This window comes from Macaca mulatta, chromosome 1, assembly GCF_049350105.2.
Source record: "Macaca mulatta isolate MMU2019108-1 chromosome 1, T2T-MMU8v2.0, whole genome shotgun sequence".
Taxonomy (NCBI): domain Eukaryota; kingdom Metazoa; phylum Chordata; class Mammalia; order Primates; family Cercopithecidae; genus Macaca; species Macaca mulatta.
In genome coordinates this window covers 36,570,650-36,597,812 of record NC_133406.1, presented here as the reverse complement: position 1 = coordinate 36,597,812, position 27,163 = coordinate 36,570,650, and the positions used below count along the sequence as shown (strand labels likewise).

At 39.8% G+C, this 27,163-nt stretch overlaps 1 protein-coding gene and 1 pseudogene across 5 annotated transcripts in view; one reads left to right on the top strand and one right to left on the bottom strand.

Annotated features, from left to right (window-relative positions):
* ABL2 (ABL proto-oncogene 2, non-receptor tyrosine kinase) overlaps positions 1-27,163 on the top strand; it is a 119,871-nt gene that overhangs the window by 37,990 nt on the left and 54,718 nt on the right. The window lies entirely within an intron of this gene.
* Positions 4,172-6,314, bottom strand: LOC144340552 (protein SET-like; annotated as a pseudogene). Its single transcript, XR_013416798.1, has one exon. The product of XR_013416798.1 is annotated as a protein SET-like (transcript).

Genomic DNA, 27,163 nt, shown 5'->3' with positions numbered 1-27,163 from the left:
GTGTCTTTTTATTTGGCTGTTCATCTGTATCCTTTGTAATATCCTTTATAATAAATCAGTAAACGTATGTAAAGTGTTTCCCTGAGTTCTGTGAGCCACTCTTGCAAATTAATCTAACCAAGGAAGGGGTTGTGGAAACGCCAGTTTATTGCCAATCAATCAGAAATGGCATCTGAAGTCTAGGACAGTCATGTGGGCCTGAGCCCTGGACTTGTGGAATCTGACACTATCTCTAGGTAGATAGAATTAGAATTGAGTTAAATTGTAAGACACCCAGCTTGTGCGCTGCTTGCTTGGTGTGTGGAGGAAATAACCCCACACATCTGGTGTCAAATATTGTGCTGAGTGGTGAGAGTAGGCAAAAACACTTGGGGATTTTGTTTTTCCTATCCTCAGACTCCACTTACTGTTTGGTGGCTGTGTCACCCTTTATGAATGAACAGATGAATGTAGGTAAGGACTTCCTACTGACAAGGCGATTGCTAATTAAGATGTAATATGATACAAAAGTAGGGAACATTTAAGAAAGTAACATTTAACTTCTTGTGCTTTGAGAAATTCCCGGAGAGTCTTATTAAAATACCCTAGAACAGGGCTGGGCGTGGTGGCTCACGCCTGTAATCCCAGCACTTTGGGAGGCCAAGGTGGGCGGATCACCTGAAGTCAGGAGTTTGAGACCAGCTTGGCCAACATGGTGAAAACCCATCTCTATTAAAAATACAAAATTAGCTGGCTGTGGTGGTGCATACCTGTATTCCCAGCTACTCGGGAGGCTGAGACAGGAGAATCACTTGAACCTGGGAGACGAAGTTTGCAGTGAGCCCAGATCACACCATTGCACTCCAGCCTGGGCAACAAGAGTGAAACTCTGTGTCAAAACAACAACAACAACAACAACAAAAAGCACCAGAAAACAACATGAAGATTGTCATGTTTTGGCCATTAGTGTTCCATATCCTGAGAATGCAGAATTAAATTGGAAAGTTAACGTAATTCAGTCATTGTTATAACCTGTTAAATTAACATGTTGCATTTTGTTTAATTTTGAAAAATTAACTCATTAATATAGTTCAAGATTTAAGGGGTATACATTTAATCTCCCTGTATTTCTCTCCCTTTAGCCTCTTCTTTAGAGGCAATCAATATTCTCAGCTTAAATATGCTTCTAACATTTATTATTTAAAGGACTTCTTTGGTGGGTATGAAAAAGTAAAGTTGATAACATGGATTCTAGAGTCAGACATTTTAAATTTTCATCTGCTCAACAGTTATTGAGCACCTACGAGGTAGTTTTTTGGCACTGGAAATAACAGCACTGAACAAATCACAGCCTTCATGGAAATTACATTATAGTGGGTGGAAACAGGTGCTAACTAAATATTGATTTACTATATAATGAGATGATGAGTGGTAGGGAGGAAGATAGTACTGGGTAAAGGGAGAGAGAGTGATATAGAAGTGCTGTTTTATTTTTTATTTTATTTTATTTTTTTGAGAAAGAGTCTTCCTCTGTTGTCCAGGCTGGAGTGTGGTGGTGTGATCTCGGCTTACTGCAACCTCCACCTCCCGGGTTCAAACAATTCTCCTGCCTCAGCCCCCTGAATAGCTGGGATTACAGGCGTGTGCCACCACGCCCCACTATTTTTTTTTTTTGCATTTTTAGTAGAGATGGGGTTTTGCCATATTGGCCAGGCTGTTCTCCAACTCCTGCCCTTTGGTGATCCACCCATCTTGGCTTCCCACAGTGCTAGGATTACAGGCCTGTGTCACCATGCCCAGTGAATGTGCTGTTTTAGATTAGATGGCTGGGGAAAGCCTCTGATGGGGTAACATTGAGCAGATAATTACTGTCTGAAAGAGTCAAACTTGTGACTTTTGAGATAAAAACGTTTCAGGAAGAGGACCATCGAGGACAAAAGTCTGGAGACTGTATTTACAGTAGAGATGTATATCCTTCCAGAATGGCGGAAGAGGCTAGACTGGCTGGAGAGGAAAGCTGAAGGAGAAAGGTAGGGGATAATATATAAGAGAAAAAAGAAAGTAAAAGAATTGTGTGGGAGTAGTGTTGGGGATTGCTGATGACTGGTTATGTAGGGTTTGTATACCATAATAAGGAAGGAGGATTTTATTCTGAGTGGGATGGGAATCTTTTGGAGAGTTTAGATTTATAGGGTTCAGTCTAGCTGCTTTGTGGAGAGTAAACTCTGGGGGGCAAGGGTGAAAGCAGAGAGATTAGTTATGACTCTGAAATAGCCATAGAGTATACTAGCCAACACTATACTAGATACAGTGAGCTTTATCAAATTTAGTTAGTATTATTTTTCCCCTAGATTTGATTTTTACCTCTTGAGGAATGGAGGTAAGAAGTAAAAATGAATTCATAATGAACATTTATATTTGTAAATGATAACTTTAGGAATTATAGTTAAAACTCCGGAGGGATTCAAATTTGTACAGATCCCGTATTTCAAGAAATATGGTAAAATTCCCCAAAGAAACTCCAATACCTTTTATAGTTATATTATAGCATACAATAATTTTTTTTCTTAGGCCTTCCAAAAAAGGGCTGTGTTGCACAGTTTTGACAAATTAAATATTGGGTGCTATTTTTTCCTCTCCATTTTGACTAGATGACATTTTGAATTTGAAACTTCCTTGGTTTTTCCAATGTATATCAAAGTGCTAGAAAGTATTTAAAAGGCAAAATCCTTAGACTTTAAGCAACCTAGTTGCTAGTGATGAAAATAAATGGAATATAAAAATGTCAACTTGGAAAATTTAAACTGACAGAATAATATGTTTGAATTTGCTGGCAAACCTGCTACATCTGGTATTGCAGAAAGGAGGTGGAACATGGGAAATCTGAAATTTGAGGATCTCAGAACTCCTAATACCTACTGGGTGAATGAAGTCCCTTGAGTCAGAAATGAAATCAGATGTAAGAGAGACAGAGAGACCAGACATGGTAAAGATGTAGAAAATGGAAAACCAAAGTGGACACTGCAAAGTATGCTAAAATATAAATGGTAATGGGGCCAGGCATGGTGGCTCACGATGGTAATCCCAGCACTTTGTGGGGGCAGGCAGATCACTTGCAGTCAGGAGTTCGAGACCAGCCTGGCCAACATGGCATAGCCCAGTCTCTACTAAAAATACAAAAATTAGCCAGGCATGGTGGCATGCACCTGTGGTGCCAGCTGCTTGGGAGGCTGAGGCCCAATAATTGCTTGAACCTGGCAGGCGGAGGTTGCAGTGAGCCTAGGTTGCGCCACTGCACTCCAGTCTGGGTGACAGAATGAGACTCTGTAAATAAATAAATAAATAGTATTGGAAGCAGAAGAGAAATGGGAAATGAAAGTTAAAGGGAAAGCCCGCCATATTGACAATACTTTAAATAAATATTTGCTGGATCCAGTCAGGTTTAAGAAAGAAGTTGAGGCCAGGCGTGGTGGCTCACCCCTTTAATCCCAACACTTTGGGAGGCTGAGGCGGGTGGATCATCTGAGGTCAGGAATTTGAGACCAGCCTGAGCAACATGGTGAAACCCCGTCTCTACTAAAAATACAAAAAAAAATTAGCTAGGCATGGTGGTGGGCACCTGTAATCCCAGCTACTTGGGAGGCTGAGGCAGGAGAGTCGCTTGAACTCAGGAAGCGGAGATTTCAGTGAGCCAAGATCATGCCATTGCACTCCCACCTGGGCAACAAGAGTGAAACTCCGTCTCAAAAAAACAAAAAAACAAAAAAGAAGTTGAAATGGCTGGTAAACCCATGCACACATGCTCAAAAAGAATTGTGAAATAAGTTCCAAGGCTTGTATATATTATTCATTAAGTAGTTGTAGCCCAGAAGAGGGCATTGCTGATTTTTTTATTTTATTTTTTTTAAGACAGAGTCTCCCTCTGTCACCCAGGCTGGAGTGCAGTGGTGCGATCTCGCCTCACTGTAACTTCTGCCTCCCAGGTTCAAGCAATTCTCCTGCCTCAGCCTCCTGAGTAGCTGGGATTATAGACATGCCCCACCGTACCCAGCTAATTTTTTTGTATTTTTAGTAGAGACAGGGTTTCATCATGTTGTCCGGGCTGGTCTCAAACTCCTGGCCTTAAGTGATCTCCCCACCTGGGGCTCCCAAAGTACTGGGATTACAGGTGTGAGCTACTGCACCTGGCCCATTGCTAATTTTCTCTACTCTCAATTTCTATTAATTTGGTTTGCTTGTCTAGGCTTCCTAAAATAGGACTTATAAAAGTAGCTATTAAGTATTTCAAGTTAATGGTTTAGAAGGTAATTTTTTAAATTAAAAAAATAGTATTACAGAAGTAACTTTATCCAGGGAAAGCATTGTATATTCTTATTATTAAATTCTCATTATATCTCTTCATGAGTTTTTATTATTGCTAATAAAATAATGTATGTACAGCTACCTCTTTTAGTTAAAAACAATATAATGCTACCTTTAACTCAAACTTATGTACTTTTAATTTCTATTTAAAATAAGAAAATGTAATATGACATACCTCACTTTGGGTCATGGAATCATAAGATGTTTGAGCTGAAAAGTTTTTTCCATTGTGAACACATTTAGTTTTATAGCAAAGCAACTTATACAAAGCAACTTGTACACTTTTAACTTTTAAAACTGAGCATCATCTTTCCAGTGAAACAAGAAGAAAAATTTTTAAAATAAACAGGATGAAAATTACAATAGAGAATGTCAATTCCAAATAAGATACTACAGGTTTTGCTGATTCTTCCATTGAGTGGCAGGGCTCAAGTCATCATTAGGAGAGAATTTATTTTAAAAGTATTACCTTAAACTGCAAGGATGTGTGTCAGACATCTCAATTTAACATGCCAAAAGAGAAGCCATGTTGTCAAAATGCCCGCTTAACCCACCCAACCATCTCAAATCCACCCTTTGCTGACCTTCTCTAACCCCAGTTTTTAGAGTTTTCTTTCCCCTTTTTAAATAAGAGAAAGTAGACAGATGCATATTGGTAAATGCTAACTGTCCATATTCACATAGAGACACAGTGTACTCTCTGAGTCCAGTATACAGAAAAAGGAGGAAAGGAACTAGAATTCTGTGCACTACCACACAGGGGCCTAGCACCCTCCAGGTTCCAGAAGAGTGAAGGGAGCAGGTTTTTCTTTTTTCCAACAGAGCTCGGTGGTGGTGATTCCATACAGTTTTTGTTCAGACAGGAAGGGATAAAAATGAATTTGGAACAGAAAGGGGTAGAGACTCTTATCCCATAATATTCTGCTCAAAGTATTTACCCCCCAAATAAGTTGAGAACCATGGTGTAGAGAAAAGAGACCTCAAGAGCAGGGCAAGTGAGCCCCAAGAGGGGCAAAAAAATAAAGACTGCAACTTGCTCCCAGGGACTGGAGAAAATTTTAAAAAGGAAGGTTGAATCCATCAATGTTCTATTAGTCATCTTCTCCTTCATCCTACTATCATTCCTCCCCTTCATCATCATCATCATCTTCTTCCTCATCCCCTTCCTCAGTATCTTCTAATCCTCCTCCTCCTCCTCCTCCTTCTCCTCCTCTTCCTCTTCTCCTTCTCCTCTCCTCCTCCTCGTTCATCGTCCATATCGGGAACCAAGTAGTACTGTAGTGGGATGGGACAAATGTCATCTTTGATTACCTTTCCTAACTCATCAGCACCCACATCAGAATGGTCAGTAAACCAGGTGAAGAAGCTCTCTGGTGCCTCATGCTGCCTCTTCCTGCTGGCTTTATTCTGTGTTTGACTTGAATGTTTCATCACATCCTTTCCAGATTCCATTTGATTTCAGTGGACTTTGAAGATGGAATACCACTTCTCATTCAGAAGAAATTATTTCAGAAGAAATAAAGAGAACTTTATTTTCAAAGGAAGGATTTTCATCAAACTAAAAGTCTATTCTGTAACCTGACTTAGTATCTTCAAATTCTGTCACTTCAGCTTTGGTCAGATAATGCAGTCCCTCTTCGTCCTTCTCCCTAAGCAGCGCAGACACTTGAGGATGGTTGACAAACGTTATAACCCCAAAACTTGGAATTTTGGCGATAAATTCTCACCTCTTCTGAAAAAAATGGTTGACAGAGTTTATTTTCCGTTCTGCTTTCAAAATCTCCTCCCTCAGTTCATTAAGCCTGTTTATTTCATTTTGTACTTCATCAGTATGTTCAGTTGCTTCCTGCTGTTCTTTTTCTCTTCTTTGGCAAGTCTAGAGAGGCTGATGATGTCTCTTCCAGTCTCAGAACAGGAGATGGTCTTGGTTTCTTCTTTTGAGGCGGGAGTGGAGACTGGCATTTAGGGGCCATGCTGCTAGGAAAGTTCGAGAATCAGACCACAAGTCTCCTTGCTCGTCAGGAGGAAGCTCAGAAAACTCTGAAATAATTTTAGAGTGATCTTTTCCCCTGCTCCCTAATTTTACAGATGAAGAAATGGAAACACAGTAAAATTCCCATATCTAGTTATGGCAGAGAAAAGACCAGAACTTTGGTCTTCTGGCTTCTGGTTTAGTGCTCTACGTTTTAACTTACGTTTGTATTATACTTTTTTTTTTTTTTTTTTTTTTTTGAGACGGAGTCTTGCTCTGTCGTCCGGGCTGGAGTGCAGTGGCCGGATCTCAGCTCACTGCAAGCTCCGCCTCCCAGGTTTACGCCGTTCTCCTGCCTCAGCCTCCCGTGTAGCTGGGACTACAGGCGCCCGCCACCTCGCCCAGCTAGTTTTTTGTATTTTTTAGTAGAGACGGGGTTTCACCGTGTTAGCCAGGACGGTCTCGATCTCCTGACCTCGTGATCCGCCTGTCTCGGCCTCCCAAAGTGCTGGGATTACAGGCTTGAGCCACCGCGCCCGGCCTACTTTTTTTTTTTTTTTTTATCATTTCAGTTTTACATGAACAAAGACAGGAATTATCTTTTTTTGTTAGATTGTTGCTTTGTGATTAATTGACCTGAGGTGAGTGCTTTATGCATACATAGAAAGATGCACTCTTCTTGTTGAGAAGGTTAACAGCCTTGTGACTGTCTTCCTTTAAGTGAAAATCAACCTGTACTTTCTAGGGATACATATTTATTTAAACTTTCTAATGTTTTTGTGGTTGTTATAAATTTAAGTGGTACAAGTACAGTTTTGTTACGTCGTGGTGAAGTCTGGGCTTTTAGTGGGACCATCACCTGAATAATATAAGTCATACACATTAAGTAATTTCTCATCCCTCACCTCCCGCCCCACCCTCTGAGTCTCCAGTGTCCTATTCTACACGTTATGTCCATGTGTACACATTATTTAGCTTCCACTTGTGAGAACATGCAGTTCTCTATTTGGGAGGCTGAGTAGGAGATCATTTGAGCCCAGGAGATCGAGGCTGCAGTTAGTCGTGATCTTGCCACTGCACTCTGGCCTGGGTGACAGAGTGAGACACTGTCTCAAAAAAAAAAAAAAAAAAAACTTAGTTATTTGTTAAATCAAGAGCCCCAGTGATTCTTACCAGCAATACTATGACAGTCCACTTCCAGTTTTCTGTACCTCAAAAAAAAAAAAAAAAAACTGATATCCTAAAATATTCCTAATATCCTAATATATTCCATAAATCAGATATCCTACAAAGCCAAACTGGTGTTCTTGTTAAAATTAATAAGTCTATAAGCTGTTAACCAAAAAAGTTTCCACTAACACTGCATACTTAACTCTCCTAAATAAATTTAAATATGCAAAATGTTAAATCAAAATAATAAAACAATAAACACAACCATAAAGCAGGCAATTAAGATTAAAAGGTTTATGAATGTCTATCAAAGGATAAACGGATAAAGAAAATGTAATATCTGTATACAGTGGAATACTATTCAGCTATAAAAATGAATGAAATCACGTCTGTTTTGGCAACATGGGTGGAACTGGAAGCCATTATCTTAAGTGAAACAGCTCAGAAACAGAAAGTCAAATACCCTGGAAGATCCTCTCTGATTACTTTAATTTTCTAAGCCAGGTCATTGGCTTAGTAAGAAAGGAAGCTATTAGGAGTTTGAAAAGAGAGGAGAGCATATAATTGTCTAGAAAAGTGGGAAAGCGAATGGACTAGAGAAATATAGTATGATCACCAGGCAGTGTTAAGGGCTCATTTGAGGCTAAAGGTTCTGAGTTAAAAGTGAGGCCAGTCAGCTTGGTTTTGTGCTTTTTTTCTCCAGCCACCTTCACTTTAGGAGTAGGAGAATAGTTGAATTTACCTGGCTTGTGGTTCTGCAAAGTGAGTATGTCCAAGTGATAGAGGAGCAAGTGATTGTAATGATGGACCATGGAACTTAAGCTGGTAAGGAGAGGAGAGGACTTCACAGGATGAGGAACAGTGAAAAGATGGTTTGAAGATAGGCCAGGTGCGGTGGCTTACGCCTGTAATCACAGGACTTTGGGAGGCTGAGGCAGGCGGATCACAAGGTCAGGAGATCAAGACCATCCTGGTCAACATAGTGAAACCTCATCTCTACTAAAAATACAAAAGAATAAAAAAATAAAAAATAAAAATTAGCCGGGCATGGTGGCACATGCCTATAGTCCCAGCTACTTGGGAGGTTGAGGCAGGAGAATTGCTTGAACCCGGGAGGCAGAAGTTGCAGTGAGCCGAGATCACGCCGTTGCATTCCAACCCGGGCGACAGAGTGAGACTCTGTCTCAAAAATAAAAATAAAATAAAAATTAAGAAAAGATAGTTCAAAGATAGTGGTCAGTAGATGGGAGATCTGGTGGGGTCGCAAGATTATATTAATTTATGTATTAGAAAGGATGAGCTGGAAATATAAAACGGTATTCAAAAAGAGTTGCATGAAATTGAGATTATTGAGTGGGTGCATTAGAGTGTGCTGATTTAGGGTTACATTTGAGTGTGCTGATTTAGGGTTACATTTAGCTCTTTGCTTTTCACAGCAACACCATGATATAGATGGTGTAAGCATCATTAATCTTGTTTCATAGATGAGAAAACTGAAGCTCAGAGAGGTTGGGCAGTTTTCCCAAGGTCACAAAGCTGCTGATAGGTTAGCTATTTAGGACTCAGACCCCATTACTCTGATTCTCAGTGCTCACTCCTCTACCATACTGTATCAGTTTTCTGAAAGTTAGTAACTTATTTCCCTATCTTTACACCTAGATTGCAATCTCAAGTCAAAACTTTTGACAAATATACATTTCCAAAATTATTTTCCTCTTCAGAAATCTTCAGACTCTTAATCTTAGGGCAGTGTTGGAGGGGTTTACTGCCACTATTTTTACCTAGCTGATCTTATTGAAAACACACATGTATTAGAGGCTTAAATATGACAGTTTTGTTTAGACTGCCTTTCATAATGGGGCTTAAGATGGGTGGAGGATGGAACAAAGAGGAATGTACTGTTCTTTCAGCAGCATGCCTGGACAGACAGCTGTACTGTTAGAATGTGTCCAAATCCACGTGCATTCTTTTTGGTGGCAGTTTGCACCATTGCAAGTCTCAAGGATAGTTGGTTATTGGATGTTGTCCATTTGGGACATGATTCTCTTCTCTCCCCCAATGAAATAATTATCACACTTTTTGCATTTTTGCACATTTAGCTTTGTGGTAGGGGGCGGACTTGGAAGAATTCTTTAAATGTGAAGGAAGAATGGGGGAATTATTATTAAATATACTCTGAACTGATCTTTATCATTTAAATGACAGAATAGAAAAATGTTTCACCTAAATTTCAGACAGTTTTTTTCTTTTAAAAAATTATTTTAAATTGTGATAAAATACACACAACATAAAATTTACTTTGTTATCAGATGTTTTAATATCCTCTAGTATTATTTTGTTGGTATAATATTCTGTTTAAAGTATGAATAGTTCCCTGGTGGTGACCCTTATGCACCTTGACCACAGGAACTCTCTTTCTTCTCTGTTACTTTTCTGTTTCCTACCTACTACTGGTACTGGACCTTTTTATTCCACTAGTGAAGTCTGATGATAGAACATGGGGGTAGAGAGGTGGTAGGCCTTAGCAGCAGAGTCTCATGCAGTATCTGTGAAACATGGGGCATATCAGCTCCTTCCTCTCCTCTGGAGCCTTCATGGCAGCTCCTCAGAGGGAATGTATAAGAAAGCCTGAGTCAGGGAGTATACAACTCTGATCTTCTTGCTTCCTTGCTTACTAGCTTTTATTGATTTCTTACCATCTTTAGAGTGAGGTCCAAACTCCTTAACAGAGCATCCAAGGCTTTCATAATTTGATGCATTCCCAATCTCATACATGCTCCTGAGGCTGTAGCCATGCTAAAGTACAGGTGGGCCTGTAAATATGGCCTGTCTCTGGCATACAGTAGTTGGTCCAGAAGTATTTCCTTTTTTTTTTTTTTTTTTTTTTTTTTTTTGAGACAGGGTCTCGCTCTGTCACCCAGGCTGGAGTGCAGTACCCAGGCTGGAGTGCATGGCTCACTGCAGCCTCAACCTCCACCTCCGTAGGCTCAAGTGATCCTCCCACCTCAGCCTCCCAGGTAGCTGGGACTACAGGCGTGTGCCACCACACCTGGCTAATTTTTATTTTTATTTTTGTATCTTTAGGAGAGACAAGGTTTCACCATGTTGTGCAGGCTGGTCTTGAACCCCTGACCTCAAGCCATCCTCCTGCTTTGGCCTCCCAAAGTCCTGGGATTACAAGCATAAGCCACTATGCCCAGCCAAGAAATATTTCTTGAATGAATGAATATAGTATTAATACATATCACAGTTGTACTATTTTATATGCTAACCTGCTTTTATTCAATGGCTAGTTCTTGAGTTTCCTTTAAGACTCAGGCCAAGAATCCTCTTTCAAGAGGCCTTCTCTGCTTTTGTCTATACTAGTAGACACTCTTGCTATATGATACTAGAAACATTCAGGCCGTATCTCTGTATTATAATAGCTGATTTACTTTTTTGTTTTTCCCATATTAGTACATGAGGTTCTTGAGGGCCAGGGACCATGTCTTACTTATCTTAGTAACCCCTGATTCTGGGCCTGTTCTTCCTAGGTACTTTCTATTACAAAAAAATAGATAAGATAGCTGTTGCTCTTGGTTCCTAATATTTACATTATATAATGTTATATATTGAATATCCCTGGCTTTTAAATTTTATTTTCTTGCCTTTTCAAGGTCCAAATTGCTTAGACACTTGACTTGTGAAATAGTCAGTATTCCAATGAGTATAAATCATGATGGTCATAATTAGTATAATGTGATTGCCTATTATGGGATTGGGACGTTGGGTAGGAAGCTTAGAATTGCAGAGTTAATCCTCATGTGGAGGAATTATCTGAGCACTTTAAATAATTGGACAACATTATATAAGCCTTACCCTTCTAGGTCTGAGTTTTGCACATTTTAAACTGGTGACTCATTAAATTGTATTCCTACTTAGGATGTAACTATGGTTAATGTAGTCGTGTTTCCTAATTTCCACTGTTTTATCAATGCTCCTTTTCTTTTATACTCTGACGTCAAAAGTTATGTAATCTGGGTATTCCTCAGATTTAGTGATTTAGTCAGTGGGTATTAACATTATTTGTTCCTATAAGGCGGCTTTATTTTAGATATTCTTCTCTTTCTTGAGACAACATCTTGCTCTGTCACCCAGGCTGGAGTGCAGTGGCGTGATCGTGGCTCCTCAGCTCACTGCAACCTCCACCTCCCGGTTCAAGCAATTCTTCTACTTCAGCCTCCTGAGTAGCTGGGATTACAGGCACGTGCCGCCCCCGCCCCACCCCACCCACCACACCCAGCTAATGTTTGTATTTTTAGTAGAGACGGAGTTTTACCATGTTGGCCAGGCTTGTCTCGAAACTCCTGGCCTCAAGTGATCCACCTGCCTTGGCCTCCCAAAGTGCTGGGATTACAGGCAGGAGCCACCATGCCCGCCCTGTGTTCTTACTTTTTAAAGTCCAGATCTTTGTTTTGCCTTAAGTTTTTATTCTCTGTGTTCCTAATTTTAGTTATAAGGTCATTTAGTTGAAACAGTGAACAAGGACACTATAAGCTTACTAAAAATGCCTTGGATTTTTGGAGCATGAATGTGCGTACTCTAAAGATTTCTTACACAAACAATTTTTTTTTTTTTTGAGGCACAATCTTTCTCTGTCACCCAGTCTGAAATGCAGTGGCGGGATCTCGGCTCACTGCAACCTCCACCTCCCAGGTTGAAGCAAGGAATCCTCTTACCTTAGCCTCTCAAGTAGCTGAGACTGCAGGTGCATGCTACCACACCCAGCTAATTGTTGTATTTTTAGTACAGACAGGGTTTCACCGTGTTGGCCAGGCTGGTCTGGAACTCCTTATCTCAAGTGATCTACACGCCTCAGCCTCCCAAAGTGCTGGGATTACAGGCATGAGCTGCTGCATCTGGCCAGTACAAGCTTTAATATAGTTGTTACTTTCAGTAGAATTTTGGCATGTTGGAATTTGAACCTTTTATTACCAAAATTTGTGTATTCCATTTTATGTAATTATATCCCTGCAGAAATATTAGTGTAGGCATATTTACATAGCACCTTAAATACATAGCAGAATGTTTTACACATACAATGAGTAGGGAGACCAGAGTCTTGGATCCCATATTGTGGGTATTCTATTAGAAGTCTATCATGCCCAAATGGACCATAATTCATTAAGGAAAAGAAGTTTTAATAGCAGTTTTTCCCTTGATTACTGATGACTGAGGTATGAGAAAGTTCTTATTCTCCAACCAGAAAGCTACTTTTATACTGGTTTCATAACCTCTTAATACGTAGTCTCTCTAACTTTGCAGAAAAGGACTGTCCACTTTTTATTCTTAAGTATTTTAAAAGTTGATTTTGGCGCCTGTGGTTTCCCAGATAGTCCCTAAAATGCTAGATTTACAAAAGAGGTAACTGTTTTACCACCCCCAATTAAATGAATTAATTGCAGTTAAATCCCAGGTTCCTTAATCTACTGTTTCTTGAAGTTTTGTTGGATAAGGAAGGAAATAGTAGTAACAACTGACTGCCCTTCTGAATTCTGCTCTTAGTCCCAGGGCAAGATGCTCCCAGAAACAGTCTCCCTGAGGATGACTGTAGTTGAAGGGGGATGGTATGCCACGACTATTCTTGGAACTTGTCTTGGCTGTTTCTGTGCCTCTTTGGCAGAGGCCAGAAGGGCTGGGTTGAATCTCGGGGCATCTTTGGAATAATCAGGATGCTTAGTGTAGAAGCCTGGCTTGCAACTAGGGTTCAGTGGTCTGATAGTGTTTGTTGGCTTGTTTTTTGTTTATTTCTCATATTGTTTTTAATCCCTGTTCTCCTTGTCAGAAATAGGAACCTACAACTCACTTGCTCATCTCTCCTAGGCTAGGGTGTTAAATCTTCCTCTTCTATTGATTCATTCACTCTCTTAAGTATTAGACATCAAAAGCAAAGTTTTATTTCTTAAAAAGTATACCTGTTTATAGTTATCTTAGGATAAGAAAATGTAACGACTCTCATCTGTGCATGTTGGCTCACGCCTGTAATCCCAGCACTTTGGGAGGCCGAGGTGGGCGGATCACCTGAGGTCAGGAGTTCGAGACCAGCCAGACCAACATGGTGAAACCCCATCTCTACTAAAAATACAAAAATTAGCCAGGCATGGTGGCAAGCACCTGTAGTCCCAGCTACTTGGGAGGCTGAGGCAGGAGAATTGCTTGAACCTGGGAGGCGGAGGTTGCAGTGAGCCAAGATCACACCACTGTACTCCAGCCTGGGTGACAGAATGAGAATCTGTCTGAAGGAAAAGAAAAAAAAGAATATGTAACAGCAGTAAAAACAAATAGTGACTGCTGCTAATAAAAGCCTTATTATTTTTGTTTTCTTGAATAGCACTTGAATATGCCAGATATTTGCCTTCAGCTCCCAAGGTGAGATAATCTTAAATAGAACTTTATAACAACCTTTCATACATATATTTTAAAAGGAGTGATTGATTTTGATCAATTTCTTAGAAACTTTTTAAAAAAAATTTTTGTGGGTACATAATCGGTGTATATATTTATAGGGTATAGAGGATATTTTGATACAGGAATACAGTGTGTAATAGGGTATCCTATTAAACATTGGGAAAGTAGGGTATCTATCACCTCAGGCATTTATTCTTTGTGTCGCAAACAATCCAGTTATACTCTTTTAGTTATTTCAAAATATATGATTAAATTATTAACTAGAGTCACCCTGTTGTGCTATCAAATACTAGATCTTATTCTATTTTTCTGTACCCATTAACCATCCCCCCTGCCCCCCAACTAATGAACTTGTGACTGTAGAGACTGTGGCAAGAATGTGTCTACTTGGCCAGGTGTGGTGGCTCACACCTGTAATCCCAGCGCTTTGGGGGGCCAAGGCAGGCGGGTCACTTGAGGTCAGGAGTTGAGAGACTAGCCTGGCCAACATGGTGAAACCCTGTCTCTACTAAAAATACAAAAATTAGCTGGGCGTGTTGGCTCACACCTGTAATCCCAGTTACTTGGGAGGCTGAGGCAGGAGAATCGCTTGAGCCCAGGAGATAGAGGTTGTAGTGAGTCGAGATTGTGCCACTGCACTCCAGCCTTGGTGACAAAGTGAGACTCTGTCTCAAAAAAAAAAAAAAAAAAAAAGAATGTGTCTACTTGTCTAGCATGCAGTCTCCTTTGTTAATTTGCTTCATCATTCCCTTTCATCAGCCTTTAGACTCACCGCCTAGGGCATGAGCTCACATTCTCATTTATTAGACTTACAAGACAGTGGCATGCCAGACAGTAGTAAAACCTCCCTAGGATATCTGTCTGCTAAGAGACTAAAATTAAGAGCTAGATATTTTCTCCCTTAAGGACATCCATTTAAGGAGAGTGGTTCCCCCACTATCCTACCCCGAAAGTAGCTCATTTATTTCATTTAGGTAACTCAGACTTGTCTGTTGTAATATTCTAATTAAGCCTTCAGATGTTAACTAAGCTTTTATTATTGTGAAACATTCTTGGCAGTGGAAGTCTGGTCTCTGCTAGTTCCAAGTGACTGGTGGTGGCTTTTCTGTCCTGGGCAGGGCAGGGAACAGAGGACCCATTCAAGGGGACCAGGGAAAAGGGTAAAGTTGCTGGCTGAACAGCTATCAGCCTGGTCTAACATCTTGCCTCTCTTTATTTTCTCTCTCTGTCATTGACATCTTAGTGCTCTTGTGGCTATGTTTGGTACCTTACCTAGTTCTGCTAAAAACATAACTAACTCATATCTTTTCTCCTGTTTTTGAAATAAAAAGTGCTCTAAGAAATTTCAGCTGGACATGGTGGCTCATGCTTGTAATCCTAGTACTTTTGGGAGGGTGAAGCAAAAGGATTGCTTGAGGCCAGGAGTTCAGGATCAGCCTGGGCAACATAGCAAGACCTAGTCTGTATTTTAAAATATATTTTTTTAAAAATGAAAAACTCCATGGGGGAAAGGTACTAAAAGGTCAGGGGATAGGCACCCTTTTATATTTCTCTACTTTGTCCTTTTTGCTTAGAACCAATAGATTTTTTTTTTTTTTTTTTGAGACAGAGTCTCTACTCCGTCGCCCAGGCTGGAGTACAGTGGCACGATCTGGCCTCACTACAACCTCCACTTCCCAAGTTCAAGTGATTCTCCTGCCTCAACCTTCTGAGTACCTGGGATTACAGGTGTGCGCCACCACTTTGAGGTCTCAAACTCCTGACCTCAAGTGATCCACCCGCCTCAACCTCCCAAAGGGCTGGGATTATAGGCATAAGCCACTGTGCTCAGCCCCAATAGAAAATTTGAGGAGTATAAAAAAGTTGTAGAAGGTTTTAAGACTGTGCCAGGGCTGAAGTAATATGAAGTAATAGTCATTCATATGTATATACATATATATATACATATGTGTATACATGTGTGTATACACACACATATATATATTTCAAAGTATTAGGCTCCCACGTAGCTGGGATTACAGGCATGTGCCACCATGCCTGGCTAATTTTTTGTATTTTTAGTAGAGACGGGGTTTTTCCATGTTGGTCAGGCTAGTCTCGAACTCTGGATCTCAGGTGATCTGCCTGCCTCGGCCTCCCAAAGTGCTGGGATTACAGGCGTGAGCCACCGCGCCCCAGCCTTACCAATGTATTTGAAACCATTTTCTTTTCTTTTCTTTCTTTTTTCTTTTCTTTTTTTTCTTTTCTTTTTTTTTCTTTTTTTTTTTTGCTCTTTTGCCCAGGCTGGAGTGCAGTGACATGATCTCGGCTCATTGCAGCCTCTCACTCCTGGGTTCAAGTGATTCTCCTGACTCAGTCTCCTGAGTAGCTGGGACTACACGGGCCAGGATGGTCTCGATTTCCTGACCTCATGATCCTCCCACCTCGGCCTCCCGAAGTGCTGGGATTACAGGCGTGAGCCACTGCACCTGGCCAGAAGCCATTTTCTTTTTCTTGCAAGTGACAATATCATACTTCAGGGTTTTCTTGAGAGGGTAGGTGGCATTGTAATTATTCCTTTAAAAAATTTTTATGTTTTGTTTTCATATAGTCACATCCAGTCAGTGTTCAAATCTCATTCTTTTTTAGCTTTTTAAATTAATATCCAGGTAAGATCTATACATCACAATGATACATTTAATAATTGTTATAATACTTAATAATATGTCCAATGGAATTGATCCATTATCTTAATTCTCTTTTGGTCTGTAGATTCTCTGCCTAAAATAATTAGCTTGGTATTGTTTGGAGCAAAGTAAATTGTTACTCTAAAAAGCTATCAAAAGCCTTTCTGGCTGGGCATGTTGGCTCACGCCTGTAATCCCAGCACTTTGGGAGGCCAAGGTGGGCGGATCATGAGGTCAGGAGATCTAGACCATCGTGGCCAACACAGTGAAACCCCCTCTCTACCAAAAATACGAAAGTTAGCTGGGTGTGGTGGCGCATGCCTGTAATCCCAGCTACTGGAGAGGCTGAGGCAGGAGAATTGCTTGAGCCAGAGAGACGGAGGTTGCAGTTAGTGCACTCCAACCTGGTGACAGTGGAGTCTCAAAAAAATAAATAAATAAAATAAAATCACAGCCTTTCTAACTTTAATGTTTGTGACTAAGTTATTCTAATTGTATGAGCTATTTCCTAAAACATACTTTCAAAATACTTCTTGATAGTTTTGGAAGAATGTATGTGGAATGAAGACTTTTCTGTTAACTTACGGTTTTTGTTTTTGTTTTTGTTTTGAGGCCGAGTTTCACTCTTGTCGCCCCGGCTGGAGTGTAATGCCACGATCTCCGCTCACTACAACCTCTGCCTCCCAGGTTCCAGCGATTCTCCTGCCTCAGCCTCCCGAGTAGCTAGGACTACAGGCACCCGCCACCAAGCGCAGCTAATTTTTGTATTTTTAGTAAAGACAGTGTTTCGCCATGTTGGCCAGGCTAGTCTCGAACTCCTGGCCTCAAGTGATCCATCCGCCTCGGCCTCTCAAAGTGCTGGGATTACAAGCGTGAGCCACTGTGCCTGGCCGAACTTATGATTTTTAATAGTTTATACATATTCAGATAGGGCTTACTGAATCCATATTTTACAGTGCAAAGTACCACATAATATTCTGGGTGGACATTTGTCTAACCCTGTTAATTTAGTATCTTCAGAAGAGATTTGCCACTTTTAGACCATATGTATTTATAAGAGGGATAGAATAGGCTTTCTTGCATAATTTGAGGAATACCAGCAGTGTCTCTTTGCCTACTTGTTAATGCCTAAAATTCTCTTTTTTGGGGAAGTTGCTTTTATTTTTAACTCTGTATCCTATTAAGATATAAATATTTCTATGGTCAGGGAGATTAACAACCATTTTTTGTGCATTAACATCTTAGTACAAGTTATTTATCAGATTATCTTTAAATTCTAAAGCTCTAGAGTACAGACCTTGCCCTGGATGAATGAACACCCTCAACCTTTAGCTCCTATGTAGGTAAAATAAATTGAATTCATTCTCTTTCTCCTGTTACCACTCAGCAATCAAAGATAAAGTCACTTCAGTCTTTAGATTGAAAAAGATTTAGGACAATGTGCATACACATATACATTTGCGTATGTGTATATACAGAGAGTGGTAGAGGTATCATGAAGGGTTAATAGATAGTAGGACAAATTCAGCAAGAGATCAGTAAAGGAGGGTGCCTGCCAATCAAGGCCTACTTTATAATCTTCCCTAGGGCAAGACCTAATTAAGGAATTTCCTTTTCTTGAAGTGTAGCATATTACCAACTTTTAATTCTAGTCTTTGGTGTTTGAAAATGCTGATAATCTGTTATTTAAGATTTTTAAAGTAAATGTATTTGCTTTGTACTTTACGTGGAATTATTTTGGGCTCTAGCTCTGTGACTACCTTCAGTAAGGACAAATGTATTTATTTGTGGTATATATTGGGATTTTTTTCCCCTTTTGTTCTTGGGGAAATATTCTAATGAAGAAGAAACATCTTTGACCAGTGGTTAAATGGTGGTTAGGTTTGAGTTTTTTTCTCCCATCAATGATTTTATTCTTTTTCAAAAATGAAGAAATAAATTAGGCAAGAGTTTCCTGGATACATGAAAACATGGACATGAAAAGTCAGGCTAGTTGTGGTGGCTCATGTCTGTAATCCCAGCAGTGGAAGGCCAAGGCGGGAGATTGCTTAAGGCAAAGGGTTTGGACAACAGAGTGAGACCCCATCTCTACAAAAAAAACAAAATAATTAGCTGGGCATGGTGGCAAGTGCCTATAGTCCCAACTACTTGGGAGGCTGGGTTGGGAGGATTGCTCAAGCCTCGGAGTTTGAGGCTGCAGTAAGCCATGATCGTGCCACTGTACTCCAACCTGAGCTGTGATGGTGCTACTGCACTGAAGCCTGGGTGACAGTGAGACCCTGTCTCTTTAAAAGAAAGTCATTCTTTGAGGTTTCACAGAGTTCCTCACAGAATTTTATTTATATTTCTTTATACCTACATGTAGCATAATTACATACTATATTTCATAGCAGTGTAAAATCAACTTCTTCTAGCAAAATCTCTAATGCAGATATTAAGCTCCTTGAGAGTTGTCTCTGTATCTTTTGGTTTTGTATTCCGATTAGTATCTAGCTAACAGTAACATCCTGCTATAAGTGGGGTATAAAATGTGGCATATTGTTATTAATAGGTTAGGGAAATCATCAGTGTGATTTTGCACAGACGGCCAGTAGTTATAGAGACAATCACCAGTTGTATCAGAACTTCAGCCTCCTGGTTAGAATAGTTGCTCAGAGTTTTTTCAGTGAATGAGGATTTCTGTTTTTATTAATTATGCTAATACAAATTATTTAAGTTCCCACTTTTCACTTAATTGTTATTCTCATATACAACTATGTTGGGGATTATTATTTTTTTTTTTAAGAAAGGTATTATTGCCAGACAAGGTGGCTCACGCCTGTGATCCCAACACTTTGCTCAGGAGTTTGAGAGTAGCCTGGCCAACATGGTGAAACCCTGTCTCTACTGAAAATACAAAAATTAGGCCAGGTGCGGTGGCTCATGCCTGTAATCCCAGCATTTTGGGAGGCTGATGCGGGCAGATCGCCTGAGGTCAGGAGTTTGAGACCAGACTGGCCAACATGGTGAAACCCTCTCCTACTAAAAATACAAAAATTAGCTGGGCGTGGTGGTGGGCGCCTGTAATCCCAGCTACTCAGGAGGCTGAAGCAGGAGAATTGCTTGAACCCTGGAGATGGAGGTTGCAGTGACCTGAGATTGTGCCACTGCACTCCAGCGTGGGTGACAGAGTGAGACTCCATCTCTAAATAAGTAAATAAATACAAATACAAAAATTAGCCGGGCATGGTGATACGGGCCTGTAATCCGAGCTACTCGGGAGGCTGAGGCGGGAGAATCGCTTTAACACGGGAGGTGGAGGTTACAGTGAGCCTAGATTGTGCCACTGCACTCCAGCCTGGGTGACAGAGTAAGACTGTGACTAAAAAAAAAAAAGCATTCTTTAATGTTTGGTCACAATGACTAAACTAATCTTTCTTTGTTACCAGACTGCCATGGTTTGATTATGTCCCCCAAAGCTTGCGTGTTGGAAACTTAATTGCTATTGAAAAAGTAGTGGGAGGTGGGATCTTTAAGAGGTTATTAGGTCATGAGGGTGGAGCCCTCATGAATGGATTAATCTCGTTATGGGGGAGTGGGTTAGTTATTTTGGGAGTTGGCTCCAAATAAAAGTGTGAGTACTGTTGAGTATGCTTTCTTACCATAAGATGCCTCCTGCCATGGGTTGACCTTCACCAGATGTTGGTGCTATGCCCTTGGACTCCTAGTCTCTAGAACTGTGAGCCAAATAAGCGTGGGTTTTTTTTTTTTTTTTTTTGGTTATTTTTTGAGACAGAATCTCTCTGTCACCCAGGCTGGTGTGCAGTGTGGTGATGATAGCTCACTGCAGCCTTAAAATCCTGGACTCAATCTCCTCCCACCTCAGCCTCCTGAGTAGATGGGACTATAGGCACAGGTTACTGTGCCCAGCCAAATTTTTAATGTTTTGTAGAGATGAGATCTCACTTTTTTGTTGTTCAGGCTGGTCTTAAACTCCTGGCCTCAACTCAGCCTCCCAAAGTATTGGGATTACAAGCATGAGCCATTGTGTCAGCCCTATATTCTTTAAAAATTACCCAATCTGTGGCATGATGTTATTGCAGCGAAAATGGATAAAGACATAGGCTTTTCTGTAGAGTTGGATAGAGTTAAAATGTTGTTCTTAAATAATTCAACAAGAACTACCTCAGCTTATTTCCTGTATTTGACTTTCCCCACTTATGTTTCTCATACCTGTTTAATGTCTCCTAGTCTTAACTGTTACTGTTTCCCATAGTGGTGGTAAGCCTGGTGAAAGACTAGTAAAACCCCATTTTTGGGCAAAAGGGTTTACTCCTGTTTGTGTTACACTGACATTTCATTTCTATTTTATGATTTTCATTTCTAAATCTCAACTCTCTGAAAGAATTAGGCAAGCAGAAAATGGGAGAAAATTCTAAATCTGGGGTCTTTTTAATACTCTCCAATATTACTAACCATTTCTGTCTAAAGATGCAGGTAGTATCCAGATGAAATTAGACTATATCATTCTCTGTGAATATTGTGGAGAAATGCAAGTCTTGACTGCAAGGCACTGTGAGTTGCTTATCGAATATTTTTGGCATTATTGATATTACTAAATGAACTAGAATTTCATTGAAAATTTAAAGCCTTAGAAATTGGACTACGAAGTCACGCTAGTTAGTGTCATATAGTGGTGTTCTTCATACTTTTTTGTTCACATACTTCCTAAAAGAGCTTCTGAAAGCTATGTATGTGGGAAGAGGATGTGACTCTAAAGAGATAGCACGAGGGACATGTATCTACTCTGTGTCCTGTATAAGCAGGTGGTGAGTCCATAAATCTGTACACGTATTAAAATTCATAGAACAGTACACAAAAAGAAAGAAAATAGCTATCTTCTCTGTTGCACGTGCTTTGCAAGAGCATCTAAGAGCTTTGGGTGACATCTAAAACCTTTTTCACTACAACTTTTAAAAAGTGCTAATTCTATCATTTTTTGTGTGTTATAAATACAGTCAGTCCTTCACATGTCCAGGTTCTGCATCTTGGTTGGATTCAACCAAGCACAGATTGAGAATATTTGAGGGAAAAAAACAATAAAAAGTAAACAGGAAAAAAATAACAAATACAGTATAACAACTATTTATGTAGAATCTACATTGTATTAGATATTATCAGTAATCTAGAGATGATTAAAAGTATACCAGAAGATGTGCATAGGTTGTGTGCAAATACCATGCTATTTTATATAAAGAACTTAAAGATCTGTGGATTTTGGTATCTGCTAGGGGTCCCTGTGGAAACTGTGGTACAGTTGTAATGACATTTTAAAATGAAACTACTTCAGCATTATTTTAACTGTATCCAGGAACCTGATATTGCAGGAATTTGTTACTTACCATTATCCATTTAAAAATATACATGAACAAGCTCTTCTTTAACAGCTGAAAGTTGTAACTTATCCCTGTTTTCATTTGGATTTGTATTTCTCTTTTAATTTTGTTGTCGTTGTTGTTGTTGTTTGTTTGTTTGTTTTTGAGATGGAGTCTTGCTCTGTCACCCATGCTGGAGTGCAGTGGCACAATCTCGGCTCAATGCAACCTCTGCCTCCCGGGTTAAAGTTTCTCCTGCGTCAGTCTCCCGAGTAGCTGGAATTACAGGTGCCTGCCACCACACCCCTCAGAGTTTTGTATTTTTTGGTAGAGACTGAGTTTCGCCATGTTGGCCAGTCTGATCTCGAACTCCTGGCCTCAAGTGATCTGCCCATCTCGGTGCCCGGCCTGTATTTATTTCTGTTTTTAAAAAAATGTTTAATTGTTACATATTTTTACATTTCTTGGGTATATGTGATTATTACATGCATAGAATGAGTAATGATTAAATCAGAGTATTTGGGGTGTCCCTCACCTTAGGTATTTATCATTTCTATATGTTGGGAACATTTCATATCCTCTCTTTTAGCTACCTAGAAATGTGAAATATGTTGTTGGTAACTGTAGTCACTCCACTCTGTTATTGAACATTAGAACTTTTAACCTTCTTACAGTAAGTTTATACCCATTAACTAATCTGTCTTCATTCCCACCTCCCACTCTTTACAGCCATCTACAATTTTATATTCTCGCTCCGTGAGATCAACCCTCACATAAAAGTGAGAACATGTGGTATTTGTCTTTTTGTGCCTGGCTTATTTCACTTAACATAATGACCCTCAGTTCCATCCATGTTGCTGCAGATGACATGATTTCATTCTTTTTTTATGACCAAATAGATTTCCCTTGTACATATGTGGTATGTACACCATATTTTCTCTATCCATTCGTTGATTTATAGACACTTAGGTTAATTCCATATCTTTCCTGTTATGTATAATGCTGAAACAAACATGTGAATGCAGGTAGTCTTTTGATATACGAATTTCTTTTCCTTTGGATTAATACCTAGTAGTGGGATTGCAGGAACGTATGGTAGTTCTGTTTTTAATTTTTCGAGAAATCTCCAACTGTTTTTCGTAGTAGCTATACTAATTTACATTCCCGCCAACAGCATATGAGAGTTCCCTTTTCTCTACATTCTTACCAGCATCTGTTATTTTTTGTCTTTCTAATAGCAGCCATTCCAAGTGGGGTAATGTAATATTTCATTGTGGTTTTGATTTGCGTTTTCCTGATGGTTAGTGATATAGGACATTTTTTCTTTTTCTCTTTCTTCTTTTTTTTTTTGAGATGAAGTCTCATTCTGTCACCCAGGCTGGAGTGCAGTGGCTCGATTTTGGCTCACTGCAACCTCCACCTTCCAGGTTTAAGCGATTCTTCTGCCTCAGCCTCCAGAGTAGCTGGGATTACAGGCAGGCACCACGATGCCCGGCTCATTTTTGTATTTAGTAGAGACGGATTTCACCAAGTTAGTCAGGCTGGTCTCGAACTCCTGACCTCGTGATCCACCTGCTTTGGCCTCCCAAAGTGCTGGAATTACAGACGTGAGCCATCGCGCCCTGCCAAGAGCATTTTTTCGTATACCTGTTAGCTATTTGAGAAATGTCTATCCATGTCCTTTTTCACTTTTTTAATGAGTTTTTTGTTTTGTTTTGTTTTTGTTTTTAAGTATTGAGTTGAATTCTTTGTATATTTTGGGTATTAGTTCCTTGTAAGATGAATAGTTTGCAAATATTTTCTCCCATTCAACAGGTTGTCGCTTAACTCTGTTGATTGTTCCCTTTGCTGTGCAGAAGCTTTTTGGCTTAATGTAGCTCCATTTGTCTATTTTTGTTTTTGCTGTCTGTGTTTTTGAGGTCTTAGCTATAAAATCTTTGCCTAGATCAATGTCCTGAAGCATTTTTCCTATGTTTTCTTCTAGTAGTTTTCTAGTGTCAGGTCTTACGTTTAAAAGTCTTGAATCTGGGCCAGGTGTGCTGGCTCACGCCTGTAACCCCAGCACTTAGGGAGGCCGAGGTGGGCAGATCACCTGAGGTCAGGAGTTCAAGACTAATCTGGCCAACATGGTAAAACCCCGGCTCTACTATAAATACAAAAAATTAGCTGGGCATGGTAGCACGTGCCTGTAATCCCAGCTACTTGGGAGGCGGAGGCAGGAGAATCGCTTGAACCCAGGAGGCAGAGGTTGCAGTGAGTCGAGGTCACACCACTACACTCCAGCCTGTGCAACAAGAGCGAAACTCAGTCTGGGGGAAAAAAAAAAGTCTTGTATCCGGCTGGGATTATATACTGAGGTAGAAAATCATGATTTAGCTATTATCTCAATGATCTAGTGTGTATTGTGTGTGTTTTTGTATTTCCCTGGCATAACTGTCCCCTCCCCCATGATCCAGAAAAGTAAAAGTATGTATTTATCCAGAAGAAGCACTCTTGTAAATTGCTACTGTTATGTTAATGGCTTCTCATTGCCAACAAAATAAATCTGAACTTCGTAGTGTGACATTCAAGGCTGTCTGAGATCTGGTCCTTGCTTACCTCTCCTACTTTCATATTCTTAGCATATCATTTCATGTACACATACCCTCAGCACAAAAAACAAATGGAAAATCTGGGGCTGTACTAGTTTTTTCTTTAATTTCCAAAACGTATTATGGAGTTTTGTTGTCGTCAGTCACCCTTTACCTGGAATGCCTTCTTCCTCATTCACTTTACCTGCTTCAAATGGTTGATATAAAAATGACTTGCTGGTGCCTTTAAACTGGAGATGGTACATGGAGACACAGATCTTATCCTTCCAGTTTGCTGGTATATACCTGGTTCTTGTTACAGTAGTTGGCACACGGTGGATGTTCACTAAATATTTGAATAATTAATATATTGATAAATTATTATTGATAGTTACGCATTTATAACTTTTACATGCTGTGTCGTAATGTCTACACCTCATCTCATCATGTAGCTATTTTATCATCTCACATCATCACTGGAAGAAGGGTGAGTACAGTGCAAGATACATTCGAGACATAGATCACATTCACCTAACTTCTACAATATAAATGGTAATTATTATATTTATTCTATTTTATTGTTAATCTCTTGCCTTACCTAATTTATGAATTAAACTTTATCATAGGCTTATTTATGTAGGAAAAAAGCATAGTATATATAGGGTTTGGTCCTATCCAACGTTTCAGGAATCCACTGGGGATCTTGGAATGTATCTCATGAGAGCAGGGGGAGACTACTCTACACAGATACATTCGTATATATTTCATGCCCAGAAACTATAGTGTATGAGTAAGCAGTTGTTGCATGCTTCCATAGTCTCAGGGAAACAGCTGACTGCTTGGGTTACAAAGGATTGTATTGTAGATCTTTAGGAATGATCTAGTTTTATTTGCAAGTCCCTCCTCAGGAATGTCAGCTCTGAACTTGAAGTCACTGTACCAGGTGCTAGCAACATTGACTTTGGGAATTCCATTAGGGAAAGAGGATTGGCACATTCCTTTCATCCCTTAGATATTTCATTATCTTTTGCCTAAATAACATAGGCAATGGTGTTTTTCTGAAGATGTGAAGATCTTGGAATGCCGAATTCCACGTATTTTATGTGTTTAGGAAGGACCTTTCACCTAAACTTTTGTTACAATTCTGAACAGAAGGTAATTATATCTAAAATAAGTGTGGAAATTTAAAATTCAAGGGAAGCTGCAAAATTCTCATATGTAGTTATTATTGCAATTTAGTGTCCTGTGATAATGACATTCATGACATGACTTTATTATTTACATATAACTGGCATGAAAATGTGCTTCAACACATTTTCTGCTTTTTTTCTCTTAATGTAAAAAATAATCACACAGTAAAATGGATTTTGTTGGTTTATTGTATGGTTCTATGAATTTTAACACATGTAAAATTTGTATAACCCCACAAATAGCGGAACAGTTTCGTCACCCCAAAAGACTGTCTCACGCATTCCCTCTGTAGTCACATATTACCCCCCATTTAATCCTTGGCAGCCACCGATGTGTTCTCCATCACTGGAGTTTTGTCTTTCAGCAGTGTCATATAGCTCGAATCATATAGTATGAGACCTTTTGAGATTGGCTTCTGTGGGAGACTCAGCATAATGCCTTTGAGATTCATCCAACTTGTGTCTATCAATACTTCATTCCTTTGTATTGTTGAGTGGTATTCCATAGTATGGATGTACCACACTTTGTTTATCCCTTCATTCATTGAAGGGCATTTAAGTTGTTTCCAGTTTGGGATAATTTTCTTTTCTTTTTTTGTTTTTTGAGACAGAGTCTCACTTTGTCATCCAGACTGGAGTGCAGTGGCGCAATCACAGCTCACTGCAACCTCTGCCTCCTGGGTTCAAGCGATTCTCCTGCCTCAGCCTCTCAAGTCACTGGGATTACAGGTGCCTGCCACAATGCCCAGCTAATTTTTGTATTTTTAGTAGAGACAGGGTTTCACCATGTTGGCCAGGCTGGTCTCGAACTCCTGACCCCAAGTGATCCACCCGCCTCAGCCTCCCAGAGTGTTGGAGTTAACAGATGTTAGCCACTGCGCCTGGCCCAGTTTGAGACAATTTTCAATAGAGCTGCCATAAACATTTGTGTTCAGGTTTTTGTGTGAACTTAAGTTTCCATTTCTCCAGTGTAAATACTCAAAAATGGGTTTGCCAGGTCATATGGTAAGTGTTTGACTTTATAACAAACTGCCCAACTGCTTTCCAGGGTGGCTACACCATTTTGTATTCCCCTCAGCAACATATAAGAGTTCCAGTTGGTCTGCTTGCTTGTCAGCACTTGATGTCAGTATTTTCTGTCTTAGCCATTCCAATAGGCATATAGTGGTGTCTCATTGTAGTTTTAATTTGTATTTTCTTAATGGCTGTTGAACATCTTTTCATGTGCTTATTTGCTATTTGTATAAGCTTTTTGTTGAAATGTCTGTTCAAGTTCTCTTCTGGTTTTTTAATGGGTTGTTTTCTTAGAGCCTCAACTCATTTTTGCTTGGGCTTTGCACCAACAGTAATGTTTCTTGTTACCATTGCTTTTCTTATTTTCTTTCCTTTCCACCCCATCCCATAGGACTCTCTTTGATATTTTTTTCTTATTAAAAAGACAATATTGCAGGAC